General features: G+C 40.0%; 1 pseudogene; it reads right to left on the bottom strand.

Annotated features, from left to right (window-relative positions):
- Nucleotides 1-797: 797 nt before the first annotated feature.
- Nucleotides 798-9921, bottom strand: LOC119879345 (annotated as a pseudogene).
- Between the last annotated feature and the right edge of the window lie 5579 nt (nucleotides 9922-15500).

Here is a 15500-nt window from a genome sequence, read left to right on the forward strand (position 1 = left end):
TGTTCTACTTTAGTTGAATGCAAGAATGCCTGTGGTTTGATAGTGGCCATGCTTTTTAAAATAACATTCATGAAGACTTCACTAAATACAGTTCTTAACCTCTTCATCTGTATTTTGTCAACTTACAAAAAGAAACAAATAATGAAAAATTCTCATTATTAACATTTCATCTACTCTAAAATATATGAGTGTTTAAAAGCTCTGATAAGCATTTCTCAAAACATTCCCAAATTCACTGATCTAATTAGCAATGAAGCTAAACTTAATACTTATATGAACTTTGAGTGGGAATTCCTGATGGAGCATATTGATAACCATAGTATAAAGCTTTTTTTCTTTCCAAATTATATATGCTAAAGAAATTGATTTTTGAAAAAAGAATTTTCTCTTAGCTCCTTTGTGAGTTTGCATTACAATATTACCACTTTTGAAATTAAAAAACTTATACCACTCATTTCATTTCTTGAGCTTATTCTTTTTTTTTTTTTTGAGTTTTCCAAAGATTTATTGAAGCAGAAACAAGTGGGTCAGATACTTGTTGGAAAAAAGCAGTTTTAATGGTTTTCAAAAATACTTCTTAAAAAGTATTCTAGCACAAGTTTTCTTTGTAAACTAGATTATGTTGTAAACTTTCTCCTAAATCTTATAAGAGTGTTGGTTCTTAAGAACTAGAAGTTACTCCTAATTCCAAATCTATCTTGCGCTCCTGAAAAACTGCAGAGAGGCACTTGAAAGCTGTTCCTTTAAGATATGGATTTTTTTTTTTTGAAATTCTAGCGGGTAATAATTGCTGCACCGAATCTGTGCAAGCTTCACTCAAGGTCATCATGATGCTGACAAGTTTCGTTGATAACCTGTCCATCCCTAGTTTCAACCTCTTAATCAGAAGCGTTCTCTTTGAGTGAATGTCAACCAGAGGGAGTGAATCCAGGTTGGTTTCCCTCAGGTTCAGGGAAGAAAAGTTTGGAAGAGGCAGAGCAATCCTGCTCTCCTCGCCTTCCAGCAGCTTCCTGTACGTGGCAATCTCAATGTGGAGAGCATCTTAACATTCAGCAGGTCCTGGTACTCCCGAAGGTGAGGAGCCATTTCTTCCTTCATGTTCTGAATCTCATCCTGGAGGCGGCCAATAGTGTCTTGGTGGTTAGCAGCTTCGGCGGCCAAGTTCTCTTCCATTTCACGCATCTGGCGTTCCAGAGACTCATTAGTCCCTTTGAGTGCATCCACTTCGCAGGTGAGGGACTGCACCTGGCTCCGGTACTCAGTTGACTCCTGCTTCGCCTGGTGCAGGGCATCGTTGTTCCGGCTCGCAGCCTCAGAGAGGTCGGCAACCTCGGGCCTGTACCATTCCGCGCCCTCCTGAAGGTTCTTGGCAGCCACGCTTTCATATTGCTGGCTTGGAAACATCCATATCGATTTGGACGTGCTGGTCCTGAATCTGGGCCTGCAGCTCCTGGATTTCCTCATCATGTAGTTTCTTCAAAAAGGCAATCTCTTCTTGCAAGGATTCCACTTTCCGCTCAAGGTCAAGACGCGCCAAAGAAGCGTTGGCACCAGCCTGTCGGGAAGACTGCAGGGTGCTCTCGGCTTCCTCTCTCTGAAGCATCTCCTCTTGCAACTTCTCCCAGAGCCGCATGATGTCCTCGACCGGGTCGTGGCGCTCCACCTCGACGCAGGCCTTGTCGTTGGTGAGCTGGTCCACCCGCCGGCGCAGCTCCCGCAGCTCCTCCTCGTAGAGGTCCCCCAGGCGCGACTTGCCCTGGCCCCGGAGCTGCTCGAGCTCGGCCAGCAGGATCCTGTTCTGCTGCTCCAGGAAGCGCACCTTGTCGATGCAGTTGGCGAAGCAGTCATTCAGCTCCTGCAGCTGCAGCTTCTCGTGGTGCGCGTGGGCTTGAACTCGGTGTTGATGGCGGCGGCCAGCGAGAAGCGCGCCGAGTCCTGCAGCAGACGCACGCCAGGCACACTGCTCCGCAGGCCAGCGCGGAGGAGCGCGTGGCGGACGCGCCGCGGGACGAGGCCTAGAGGCTGCGGCTGGTGCCGGGGCGCGCGCGCCCCCAGGCTGTAGGTGCGGGGGGACGCGGCCGCGTAGCTCCGCGCGGAGCTCGGCGCTCCCCCGCCGCCGCACATCCTGCGGTAGGAGGACGAGGACACAGACCCGGTGGCCGTGGCTGCGGAGGGCGGCGGTGGGCTGCGCGGCTGCGGCGGCGCGGCCCGGCTCAGGGAGGCCCGGCGAGCGAGGGCGCGGGGGTGCGGGCAGAGCTCTTGAGCTTATTCTTGATGAGCTGGTGTTGGAAGATCATTTGTGGGTCATGGAAATTTGTACCTATAGTTCAGTGCAAGAATTCTCACCTTGATGTGATAGTTCTAATTTCAGAAATATAACTATGGTAAGTTTTAGAAAAAAGTGATACATTTGGACATCAGCAAATATTTGTAGAAGTGGCATAGATGTTTCAAAATAGATAAATGCATTTCATCGCTCTTTTACTAGACTGAGAGAGATAAACCATCATTCCTTACGATAATCCTGAACAGTTACATGTACAGTGCTTACATGAGATGACTCCAAAAGCAAAATAAATTTCTAAAGTAAGCAGTGTTCTCAGTACTTAAAAACTGGGGAAGGTAGTTAATCATTATATTATAATATTATTTCCCCTTACTAGAGTGGTCAGAAGTCTCGCCTATTCCTTTATCCATACCTTCTAATCTAATTCTATCAACCAGATTCCATAAAGCCTACATAAGCCTGTTTGGAGAAAGAAGCTCCATTTACACTCACACTGAACAATTGGACAAGTATAACATCCCCAAGTGCAATAGCTAGATTTCTTTTTTGAGTAAGAGTGTTTGTACTCGGGTGCCTGAGTGGCTCAGTCACTTAAGCCTCTGTCTTTGGCTCAGATGATGATCCCAGGGTCCTGGGATCAAGTTCTTCATTGGGCTCCCTGCTCCATGGGGAGCCTGCTGTTCTCTCTCCCTCTGCCTGGCATTCCTCCTGCTTGTGTCTCTGTCTCTCTCTTTGTCTCTCAAATAAATAAATAAATAATAAATAAAATAACTTTTAAAAAGGGAGAGAGAGTGGTTTGTATTGGGGGTGCCTCGGAGGCTCAGTCAGCTGAGCATCCAACTCTTTTTTTTTTTTTTTTTACTGGAGTGCAATTTGCCAACATATAGCATAACACCCAGTGAGCATCTAAGTCTTAATTTCAGCTCAGGTCACGATCTTGGGGTCCTGATATCGAGCCCCAAGTCAAGCTAAGCACTCAATGCCAAACCTGCTTGTCCTTCCTCTCTTCTCCCAAACCCAATCTCGCTCTCATGTGCTCTCTCTAAAACATAAATAAATAAATAAATAAATAAATAAATAAATAAATAAAATCTTTAAAATAGTGGTTTGTATTGTTATTGATGGCCTTCAGTTTGGAAGCACATTTGATTCTGGGACAATCTAAAGATGAGGCAGAAAGAAAGAAGATACTCAATGCTTGATCTATATTAATAATGTGCTCCCATGGGCTTTTGTCTTGGGTGCTATTGGCAAGAAGGCTTTTCCAGAATTCCCCCCCACCCAATCTGAAGTTCCTGTTCTCTATACACTTAGTACTTACAAATGTTCAGTGTATCCCTCTAGGACAGATTGTTCATAAGATGGACTAATCATTTGTGTCTACAGTAGAGTGAGTCCTTCATAATAGAAGTGGCATCTTTTTCATTTTTATCCCCATCATCTTATTTAGTTCAGAGCTTGCTATTGAATGTGTATCCAGTAAATAATTCTATGAATGAATTAATTACATTATCTAAGCCTGAGGAACTGGAGTGAAGTAGGAAATGATCTATGAAGAGCAATAAAGCGGACCTTTATGTTTTAGTCTAGGAGGCCAAAACTAGGTAGGAAAAGCAGCATGAATTATGGGACAGAATAAAAAATGTACCTGTAACTAGAGAACTTCTTATGCTATAACTCTCAGGAGCCCCAGAGTAGCAGGTGATGAATGTTTCAGTGGAATGTTTCAGTTAGAATGTTTCCAGTTGCAATGATATTAACCACGTTAACTCTGAAGGTTGACATTAATAATGCAAATTTATCTCACATATCAAGGAGTGAGGAGATAGGGCTATTTTAGCGTATTAAACTTAGCACAGAAATAGTTCACCAAGGGTCATATTTAAGCTCTGACACCTCACTGTCTTGGTTTTTTACAAGTTTGTTACTTCATGGTGACAAGATGGCTATACCAATGTCAAGCACCTCATCTTCATAGAATAGCTTCCATAGTCAGGAAGAAGTAGTTATCTTCAATATAATATATACTACTTATTTTCCTTTCCCAAAAGATATTTAACAGAAACCTCTTCACAGCTCATTGGCTAGAACAGAGTCACATGAGAATAATGAGGATAATCAAACCAGCCAAGGGCAAAGGGATCTCCAGCCTGGAACTTTGGAGGTGTCCAGTTCCTCTGAAATACTTGACCCCCCCCCCAAATTCATGACCAAAATCTAGGTTCCATAAGGAAGAAAATTGTTTGGAACTTCTGTATATAAGCAACCAACAGTAAATGAGAAATCTCAACATTAAGCTTTTGTCTCACTGAGCCTGATGAAGCATTATATTAACGCTAAACTTCAAAGGTCTCGTAAATTTGTTAAAGTGAGTAGAAAAGTTAATCAGCCATTCATTTGGACTGGATCTCTCTATCAGTTATATTTGGGCCATCACAAAAATGTCCAAAATATTCTTTCTTCTAAGCACACTGTGTTTTATGATCTGGCACCTGACCTATCAGCTAGTGTTCTAATTTCTAAATCCTGAACATGATTACATTTTTGGCTATGATCCACAGAATGTATTTTAAAATCTTGGCACTGGCACTAGCCTCACTTGAGCCAAAATTTCTTTCATGATTCATATTGATGAATCCCAATATAGGAAGTTTAGAGGAATTAAAAATATGTTCTTCCCAAGTAGAGGACAGGCATCATTCCTCCTCTAATCCAGCCTCCCAAGAGAAATAGCAAACTGGTCTTAATATAAAAAGTACATTGTTCATCATCAACATGTCTCCAACTCAAAAAGTGTTTACTGTGAATGACTCAAGTGGAGTTGACCGTGAGTACCTTCAAAAGATGTTACATAAATTATGTGTAGTTTGGGAATGGAGATGTTACTTGGTAAATTATTTTAATAAACAGCTCATTTAAAGATAATATTTATCTATCATAATCCAGAAAATTCCATTTAATACAAAAAAATATAAGTAAATTAAACACAATTTTAACTGTTTTTTTGTCTGATGTAATAGGTCTTAAGAATTTCAAGTATGTAACTTCCTATAAGAAACTTACTAAAGTTCTCCTAGTTCAGCATCTTATGAAATAGAAATCCTCTAAATAAAATATAGCCTTACATTATCTGTCACATAATACGGGAAAAGGAACCCATATATGAAATGAAAACAATAAATGTAAGACTTACCTATGAATCACTAGAAAAAAATTGGTAAGATCCTCCTTCCCTCTCATTTCCCCTGAGGCACTTGTCCCCCTACCCCCACTGCAGACATATTAGTCAAATATGTACGTGCTTATATTATATCTCTTTTGTGTAGAATATAGGAATCCAGTGTAACTTGCTAGAGCTGCCTCATGATCGGTATGTGCTCTTATTCATATTCATTCCTTCATCTACCAGCCTTGATTTTTCCCCTCCTCTTTCTCCCCCTTTTAACATAATGGTCTTTCAAAGTGGATATTGTTAGCTTGAATCCTGGACCTGCCAATTGCTACCTTTTTGACCTTGGGTTATTTGATTAGCCTTTTCTTGTATTAGTTTCCTTGTCTGAGAATGACAGTAATACTATCTAATTTAGAGTTGTTTTGAAACTTAATATATGGATAGTGGATAACACCAAAAAATGTAGCTTAAAATAGCATCCCTAAAATTCATCAGATGCTTTTTATAGTAAATGGTGAGAAATCTTCTTTGTTGGCCTAATAATTCAATCTTAATACCTATTTAAATAATCTTCTGAGCAAAGGGCACTTCAAACACTAAATTACAGATGCTTTTTCACCCAGTATAAAGGAGCTTGGATTACATGATTCCTGAGGTCTCTTTCAGCTCAGCATTCCAAGGTTTTCCATTACACTAAGCATTTGTTGCATGCTGCAAATAGAACTCCTCTTGGCCAGGTATGATGGAGAATATTAAATATATGGAAGCTACATGGTCCCTGTCTCTATAGAAGTACATATTTGGGCAAACTAATCAAAAGTATAACAGGTCTATTTACTTTCAACTTTTATTTGTGCTGCTTTCTGAAAATCCAATACAATCTTTTTTGACAGATCATGTCACTGCAACATCTGTTAGTTCTGCTAGTTCTCTCTCAGCACTCCTTAACTTTAAAAATTGTCCTCTCATTTTTTTTCAAATTTTGAAGACTTGTTACTTTTAGCAATTGCTGTAAATTGCAAATATAACCCAGAAAATGTTAAAAGATGATGTCTATTTTTTCCCCTGCTAATCAACCTGCATAGTAAATGCATTGACAAACATGCCATCTGATAAATTCACATCTACTCTCTGGAGTTCAATCTTAGTGTCTGTGGCTTCTGCAAAGAGAAGGAATGTATATTCATCAGTTTATGGTTGAAAATCTCAGCAAAAGTATATGACTAATGGTTCTTGATGGCAACCATCTCCTGGAATAAGATGATGGATGTGTTAGCCATTTTATAACCCTGACCACCCCAAAAATGAAAACAGTGACCTATGCAGAGAGAATCCCCAGCCATGAGAAACAGAAACAAGAATAGTCAGTGCTACAAAAGGGCTTGTGTTACTCATCTTCACTGTGAACCTACGCAGCTACTCAGATTTCCCATCATGAGTGCTGAGGAACAAAGTAAAGTGATTGTACTAAACTTTCTTTCTCCAAAGTCTCCTACAACCATCTGTAAAATGGTTGTCTTTTACAAATTAGTACTTTGAAAATATCTAGTTTAAAATAGAATGAAATAAAACTCTGTAACACTTCATGCTGAGGTAGATGTGATGCTCTGAGAGTGTGGGGAAAACCATCTGGAGAATCAGGGTCTAGCTCTTCACTCACCACCTGCCTGTACAAATTGTCACAAATGTCTTAAAGACGTGTTTCCTCATCAGGACAATGGATAATTATACAGACCAACAATTCATCTGAGGTCCAAGGACCACTGCCCCCCACCCCCCCACCCCCACCCCCGGGCATCTGAATAGATTTGACAGAGTCTGTGAACTTGGGCAGAAAAATAGTACATTTTTTATTCTCACTCATACCTCACTAAAATTTAACATTTCCTTCAATTATGGTTGTAAGCAACAAATGTATATTAGTAGTAATACTACCTCTCACTTTGTTACCTATAGAAGTTAAGGTTATTTTTACATCATAATATAATGGTTGTAGGAGTTGAGCCATGGGCTTCTTCAGACTGCCAAAGCATTTGGGCATACAAGAAGTAAAGAGTCCCTGCACTAACAAAATTCTAAAAGTCTTTTAATTTCAAAAAGTCAATGACTGTAGTTATAAAAGATTTACTCTAAATTCACTAAGTAGAAATTATATTTGACTAAAAAAGAACTGTACAACCAACCAATACAACCTATTTCTTAATCTGACCATATAAAATAAAAAGGCAATTGTCCTTCATGACTGAATGACACATCCCTTAAAAACTTTGTCAGTTAGACCGTGCCATATGAATTTTTGAAGGTTTTGTTGAATGTGATTAGGATGATATAATTAAGTTCCTATCTCTTCACTATAATTAGTTTCAAACATTAGCTAATGAATAAATTCAGCCTTTGTCCAGATTTTGTCTTCATTTGAATTTCTTGTTCTAGGCACATAGGGAACAATCCAGAACTTTAGAATGTGATTTAATGGATAAATTACTACAGAATGAATTACCTCATCCTTTTCAAATGATGAAATAGGTAACAGAAAGAATTACCGTCAAAACTAATAGAATATAAAAATCCTGACTTTGGTCCATTTCTATCATCATCACAGCAACTATTAGGTCTGTACTCTTTATATCTCTCTGAAAAACAATAATCTATCTTCACAGCTTCAGGGAATGGAAGAGCACATTCAACAGGTTTTGATGTAAAGGAAAGGGCATGTTTTCTAAGAATGTTTTATTACGATCATGGTTGTCACTGTACATGTGATTAATTGGCTTTTTGTCACCAACAAGCCTTTTAACTCTGAGACAGTGACAAAGATGAATAATGAAAAGACTTCATCGTTCTGTGAAGCTACAACTTCAAAGAATGCAAATCTTATGATGAAAGAAGGAAGTTGGCTGAATTATGGGCAAACTGCAATTTGACCATATTGTTTTTCATAATAACTACTCTTAATGTGTCAGCCATATTTCTTTCCTTGCACCAAAATCATATTTCTTTGAAGTGACAGTAAATTATTTTTTCCTGTCTTTATTCACTTCAGTCAGGTGGTGCTGAATGATTAAAATGAAAACCTACAAGTTTCAACATATACATTTTCTTTTTTTTAGTACCTTCAGTTATCATTGACATCAATTCATTTTGGTCACAAACATCTTGCTCTTGTCTATTCATTTCTAGCACATTTGGTGTAGTTTATTTTCAGTAAACTGATGTAGCAAACTACTTTCAGATTCAAGTATCTCTTAAAAAGACCAACAGATGCTTTAAAAAAATCACTACACTTGTGAAGATGCATTTGATTAACAGTAAAAGACTCTCGCTATTTAATAAAATATCCCAGGTCATACTCTGTAGGTTTGAAAGAGAGGATTTTACTACGTGATTTCCCCCATGTTAAGAATCCTTTAATATATCTTCAACATTTTTAGTATATATTTTGGATTTGAAGTTTAAGTCTAATTGTATAAAGTTTTTATGTATTTAATATCTTAATATTTGTGTGATTTTTTAATCTCAAAAGCCTAACGTCAAAGAAATAACCAATCAACTCCTAGAGTTAAATAAATGAAAAATAGTTATTTTTTTCTTTTAACTCATTAAACTATCTACAGTAGCTTTCAATGAAAAAAAAAATATCCTAAGAGACTGAGATGTCATTATCCTTGAAATCCAGAAATCCATTAACTCAAGGCTTTTAAAATATTTTCCTATCTCCCCTTTGCAAAGTTTCTCATTTGTTTAATATGGGTAAAAGAGTATCATAAGAGGATGAGTCAGAAGAAGTGCATAGTTTGGAGTGATTAAATTGAACCATTATTTTATTTTTAAAGAAAGTGGGCATGGACTATTTTAGTTTATAGGCTGTTGGTCTCCTAAGTTAAAAAAAATAGGTAAAATTATTTTTAAAAATTGGCACAGGGAGCCCGGCAAGATGGCGGAAGAGTAGGGTCCCCAAGTCACCTGTCCCCACCATATTGCCTAAATAACCCTCAAATCATTATGAAAACCTATGAATTCAGCCTGAGATTTAAAGAAAGAACGGCTGGAATGCTACAGTCAGAAGAGTTCACACTTGTATCAAGGTAGGAGGACGGGGAAAAAAAATAAAGAAACAAAAAGCATCCAAGGGGAAGAGCCCCGTGAGGAGCCGGGCTAAGGCCAGGGCGAGTGCCCCCAGGACAAGAAAGCCCCAGGAAAGCCCCGCCTGGAGAAGCAGGGGCTTCACCAATCTTCCGGACAGAAAGGCACTCTCAGGGAGTTGGAGCAGGACCCCAGGAGGGGCGGGGATGCCATCAGGCTCCCAGGGGCACTAACAGACACCTGCCCCCCGGTGAGAGCACCCACACCCCGTGGCCGAGCTCCCTAAAGGGCTGCAGCGCCCGACCGCTAGACCCGGGAGCAGCTCCAGCGCCTCCTGCGGCGGCTCTGAGCGGAGGGCGCTGCGCAGCCAGGGGCGCATTTCCAACAGCACAGGCCCCGGGAGCCCAGGGCGCCGGGGACACAGCCCAATATCCGGCTTCCCCCCGGGACAGGCAGAGGCCAGGAGGGCCCAGGACAGCAAGGACACTCCTGCCACCAGGTGGCCCCGAGCTGAGCAGATCAGTGGCCCCGCCCCTGGAGCATCCAGGCCCCTGTAGACAGAGAGCTCCGGAGTTACTGCGGGAGCTGACTCCAAGGCTCTAGAGCTGGCCGCTGCCACTGTGGTTGTTACTCCAGGGGCCTCTCGGGGTAAACAACCCCCAGTGAGCCTCACAGTGGCCTCACCACATAAAAAGGTTAAACAAATGTTACTGAGCCCTGCACCAGCCCGGGGGCTGAGCAGCTCCCCCAAGCGCTGACACCTGAGAATCAGCACAGCAGGCCCCTCCCCCAGAAGAACAGCTAGACCGAGAGGGGAAAAACAAATTATTGACCAAGCAGCACTGGAAGGTTTCAGGGGAAATCGAGGAATCTACAGTATACAGAATCAGATTACACTCCCCCTTGTTTTTTGTCTTTCGATTTCTGTTTGCTTCCCCCCCCTTTTTTTTTTTTTTTCTCTTCTCTGCTTTATTTTGCTTTTTTTCTCCTTTTTTTTTCTTTTTCTTTTCTTGTTTCTCTTCTCTATTTTTCTCCTTTTCTCAATTCAACTTGTTTTTGGCCACTCTGCACTGAGAAAAATGAAAAAGGAAAACCTCACCTCAAAAGAAAGAATCAGAAACAGCCCTCTTTCCCACAGAATTACAAAATTTGGATTACAATTCAATGTCAGAAATCCAATTCAGAAGCACTATTATAAAGTTACTGGTGGCTGTAGAAAAAAGCATAAAAGACTCAAGAGACTTCATGACTGCAGAATTTAGATCTAATCAGGCAGAAATTAAAAATCAATTAAATGAGATGCAATCCAAACTAGAGTTCCTAATGACGAGGGTGAACGAGGTAGAAGAAGGAGTGAGTGACAAAGAAGAAAAGGTGATGTCAAAGAGGGAAACTGAGGAAAAAAGAGACAAACAAAAGATCATGAGGATAGATTAAGGGAAATAAGTGACAGCATGAGGAAGAAAAATCTACATGTAATTGGGGTTCCTGAGGGCGCCGAAAAGGCCAGAGGGCCAGAATATGTGCTTGAACAAACCACAGATGCAAACTTTCCTAATCTGAGAAGTAAAACAGGCATTCAGATCCCGGAAATAGAGAGATCCCCTCTAAATATCAATAAAAACCGTTCAACACCTCGACATTTAATAGTTAAACTTGCAAATTCCAAAGATAAAGAGAAGATCCTTAAAGCAGCAAGAGATAAGAAATCTCTAACGTTAATGGAGAGAAATATTAGACTAACAGCAGACCTCTCCACAGAGACATGGCAGGCCAGAAAGGGCTGTCAGGATACATTCAGAGTCCTAAATGAGAAGAATATGCAGCCAAGAATACTTTATCCAGCAAGGCTCTCATTCAGAATAAAAGGAGAGATAAAGACCTTCTAAGACACACAGGACCTGATAGAATATGTGAACACTAAAGCAGCTCTGCAAGAAATTTTAAGGGGGACTCTTAAAATTCCTATTTAAGAAGTCCAATGTAACAAGCCACAAAAACAGGGACTGAATATGTATCATGATGACACTAAACTCATATCTTTCAATAGTAACTCTGAACATGAATGGTCTTAATTCATCAAAAGGAGCAGGGTTTCAGACTGGATAAAAAAGCAGGACCCATCTATTTGCTGTCTACAAGAGACTCATTTTAGACATAAGGACACCTACAACCTGAAAATAAAAGGTTGGATTACCATTTACCATTCAAATGGCCCTCAAGAGAAGCAGGGGTAGCCATCCTTATATCAGATAAACTAAATTTTATCCCAAAGACTGTAGTGAGAGATGAAGAGGGACACTATATCATACTTAAATGATTTATCCAAGAAGAGGACTTAACAATCATCAATGTATATAACCCGAATGTGGGAGCTGCCAAATATATCAATCAATTAATAACCAAAGATAAGACATACTTAGATAATAATACACTTACACTTGGTGACTTCAATCTAGCGCTTTCTACAATCGATAGGTTTTCTAAGCACAACATACCCAGAGAAACAAGATCTTTAAATGATACACTGAACCAGATGGATTTCACAGAAATCTACAGAACTTTACAGCCAAACTCAAATGAATACACATTCTTCTCAAGTACACATGGAACTTTCTCCAGAATAGACCACATACTGGGTCACAAATCAGGTCTTATCAAATACCAAAAGATTGGGATCGTCCGCTGCATATTCTCAGATCACAATGCCTTGAAATTAGAACTAAACCACAACAAGAAGTTTGGAAGGACTTCAAACACATGGAGGTTAAGGATCATCTTGCTAAAGGATGAAAGGGTGAACCAGGAAATTAAGGAAGAATTAAAAAGATTCATGGAAACTAATGAGAATGAAGATACAACCGTTCAAACTCTTTGGGATACAGCAAAAACAGTCCTGAGGGGGAAATACATCACAATACAAGCATCCATCCAAAAATTGGAAAGAACTCAAATACAAAATCTAACCTTACACCTAAAGGAGCTAGAGAAAAAACTGCAAAGAGATCCTACACCCAGCAGAAGAAGAGAGTTAATAAAGATTTGAGCAGAACTCGATGAAATCAAGACCAGAAGAACTGTGGAACAGATCAACAAAACCAGGACTTGGTTCTTTGAAAGAATTAATAAGATAGAAAAGCCATTAGCCAGCCTTGTTAAAAAGAAGAGAGAGAAGACTCAAATTAAGAAAATCATGAATGAGAAAGGAGAGATCACTACCAACACCAAGGAAACACAAACGATTTTAAAAACATATTATGAACAGCTATACGCCAATAAATTAGGCAATGTAGAAGAAATGGACGCATTCCTGGAAAGCCACAAACTACCAAAACTGAACAGGAAGAAATAGAATACCTGAACAGGCCAATAACCAGGAAGGAAATTGAAGCAGTCATCAAAAACCTCCCAAGACACAAAAGTCCAGGGCCAGATGGCTTCCCAGGGGAATTCTATCAAACGTTTAAAGAAGAAACCATACCTATTCTACTAATGCTGTTTGGAAAGACAGAAAGAGATGGAATACTTCCAAACTCGTTCTATGGGCCAGCATCACCTTCATTCGAAAATCAGACAAAGACCCCAACGAACAGGGGAATTATAGACCAATATCCCTGATGAACATGGATACAAAAATTCCCAACAAGATACTAGCCAATAGGATACAGGAGTACATTAAGAAAATTACTCACCATGACCAAGTAGGGTTTATCCCTGGACACAAGGGTGGTTCAACACTCCTAAAACAATCAATGTGATTCATCGTATCAGCAAGAGAAAAACCAAAACAGTAGGATCCTCTCATCGGATGCAGAGAAAGCATTTGACAAAATACAGCATCCATTCCTGATCAAAACTCTTCAGAGTGTAGGGATAGAGGGAACATTCCTCAACATCTTAAAAGCCGTGTATAACAAACCCACAGCAAATATAATTCTCAATGGGGAAGCACTGGGAGCCTTTCCCCTAAGATCAGAAACAAGACAGTGAAGTCCACTCTCACCACTGCTATTCAATATAGTATTGGAAGTCCTAGCCTCAGCAATCAGACAGGAAAAAGATATTAGAGGCATTCAAATTGGCAAAGAAGAAGTCAAACTCTCCCTGTTTGCCAATGACATGATACTCTACATAGAAAACCCAAAAGCCTCCACCCCAAGATTGCTAGAACTCATACAGCAATTTCGCAGCGTGGCAGGATACAAAATCAATGCCCAGAAATCAATGGCATTTCTATACACTAACAATGAGACTGAAGAAAGAGAAATTAAGGAGTCAATCCCATTTACAATTGCACCCAAAAGCATCAGATACCTAGGAATAAACCTAATCAAAGAGGTAAAGGATCTATACCCTCAAAACTATAGAACACTTCTGAAAGAAATTGAGGAAGACACAAAGAGATGGAAAAATATTCCATGCTCATGGATTGGCAGAATTAAGATTGTGAAAATGTCAATGTAACCCATAGCAATGTACATGTTTAATGCAATCCCTATCAAAATACCATGGACTTTCTTCAGAGAGTTAGAACAAATTATTTTAAGATTTGTGTGGAATCAGAAAAGACCCTGAATAGCCAGGGGAATTTTAAAAAAGAAAACCATATCTGGGGGCATCACAATGCCAGATTTCAGGTTGTACTACAAAGCTGTGGTCATCAAGACAGTGTGGTACTGGCACAAACACAGACACATAGATCAATGGAACAGAATAGAGAACCCAGAAGTGGACCCTGAACTTTATGGTCAACTGATGTTTGATAAAGTAGGAAAGACTATCCACTGGAAGAAAGACAGTCTCTTCAATAAATGGTGCTGGAAAATTGGACATCCACATGCAGAAGAATGAAACTAGACCACTCTCTTTCACCATACACAAAGATAAACTCAAAATGGATGAAAGATCTAAATGTGAGAAAAGATTCCATCAGAATCCTAGAGGAGAACACAGGCAACACCCTTTTTGAACTTGGCCACAGTAACTTTTTTTTTTTTTTTTGGCCACAGTAACTTCTTGCAAGGTACATCCATGAAGGCAAAGGAAACAGAAACAAAAACGAACTATTGGGACTTCATCAAGATTAGAAGCTTTTGCACAGCAAAGGATACAGTCAACAAAACTAAAAGACAACCTACAGAATGGGAGAAGATATTTGCAAATGACATATCAGATAAAGGGCTAGTTTCCAAGATCTATAAAGAACTTATTAAACTCAACACCAGAGAAACAATCTTATCATGAATTGGGCACAAGACCGGAACAGAAATCTCACAGAGGAAGACATAGACATGGCCAACACGCACATGAGAAAATCCTCTGCATCACTTGCCATCAGGGAAATACAAATCCAAACCACCATGAGATACCACCTCACACCAGTGAGAATGGGGAAAATTAACAAGGCAGGAAACCAGAAGTGTTGGAGAGGATGCAGAGAAAAGGGAACCCTCTTGCACTGTTGGTGGGAATGTGAACTGGTGCAGCCACTCTGGAAAACTGTGTGGAAGTTCCTCAAAGAGTTAAAAATCGACCTGCCCTATGACCCAGCAATTGCACTGTTGGAGATTTACCCCAAAGATGCAGATGCAATGAAACGGCAGGACACCTGCACCCCCATGTTTCTAGGACCAATGTCCCAATGGCCAAACTGTGGAAGGAGCCTCGGTGTCCATCGAAAGATGAATGGAAAAAGAATGTGGTTTATGTATACAATGGAATATTCCTCAGCCATTAGAAACGACAAATACCCACTATTTGCTTCAACGTGGATGGAACTGGAGCGTATTATGCTGAGTGAAATAAGTCAATCGCAGAAGGACAAACATTATATGGTCTCATTCATTTGGAGAATATAAATAATAGTGAAAGGGAATAGAAAGGAAGGGAGAAGAAATGGGTAGGAAATATCAGAAAGCGAGACAGAGCATAAAGACTCCTAACTCTGGGAAATGAACT

Source organism: Canis lupus, unplaced genomic scaffold (assembly GCF_011100685.1).
Source record: "Canis lupus familiaris isolate Mischka breed German Shepherd unplaced genomic scaffold, alternate assembly UU_Cfam_GSD_1.0 chrUn_S669H831, whole genome shotgun sequence".
Taxonomy (NCBI): domain Eukaryota; kingdom Metazoa; phylum Chordata; class Mammalia; order Carnivora; family Canidae; genus Canis; species Canis lupus.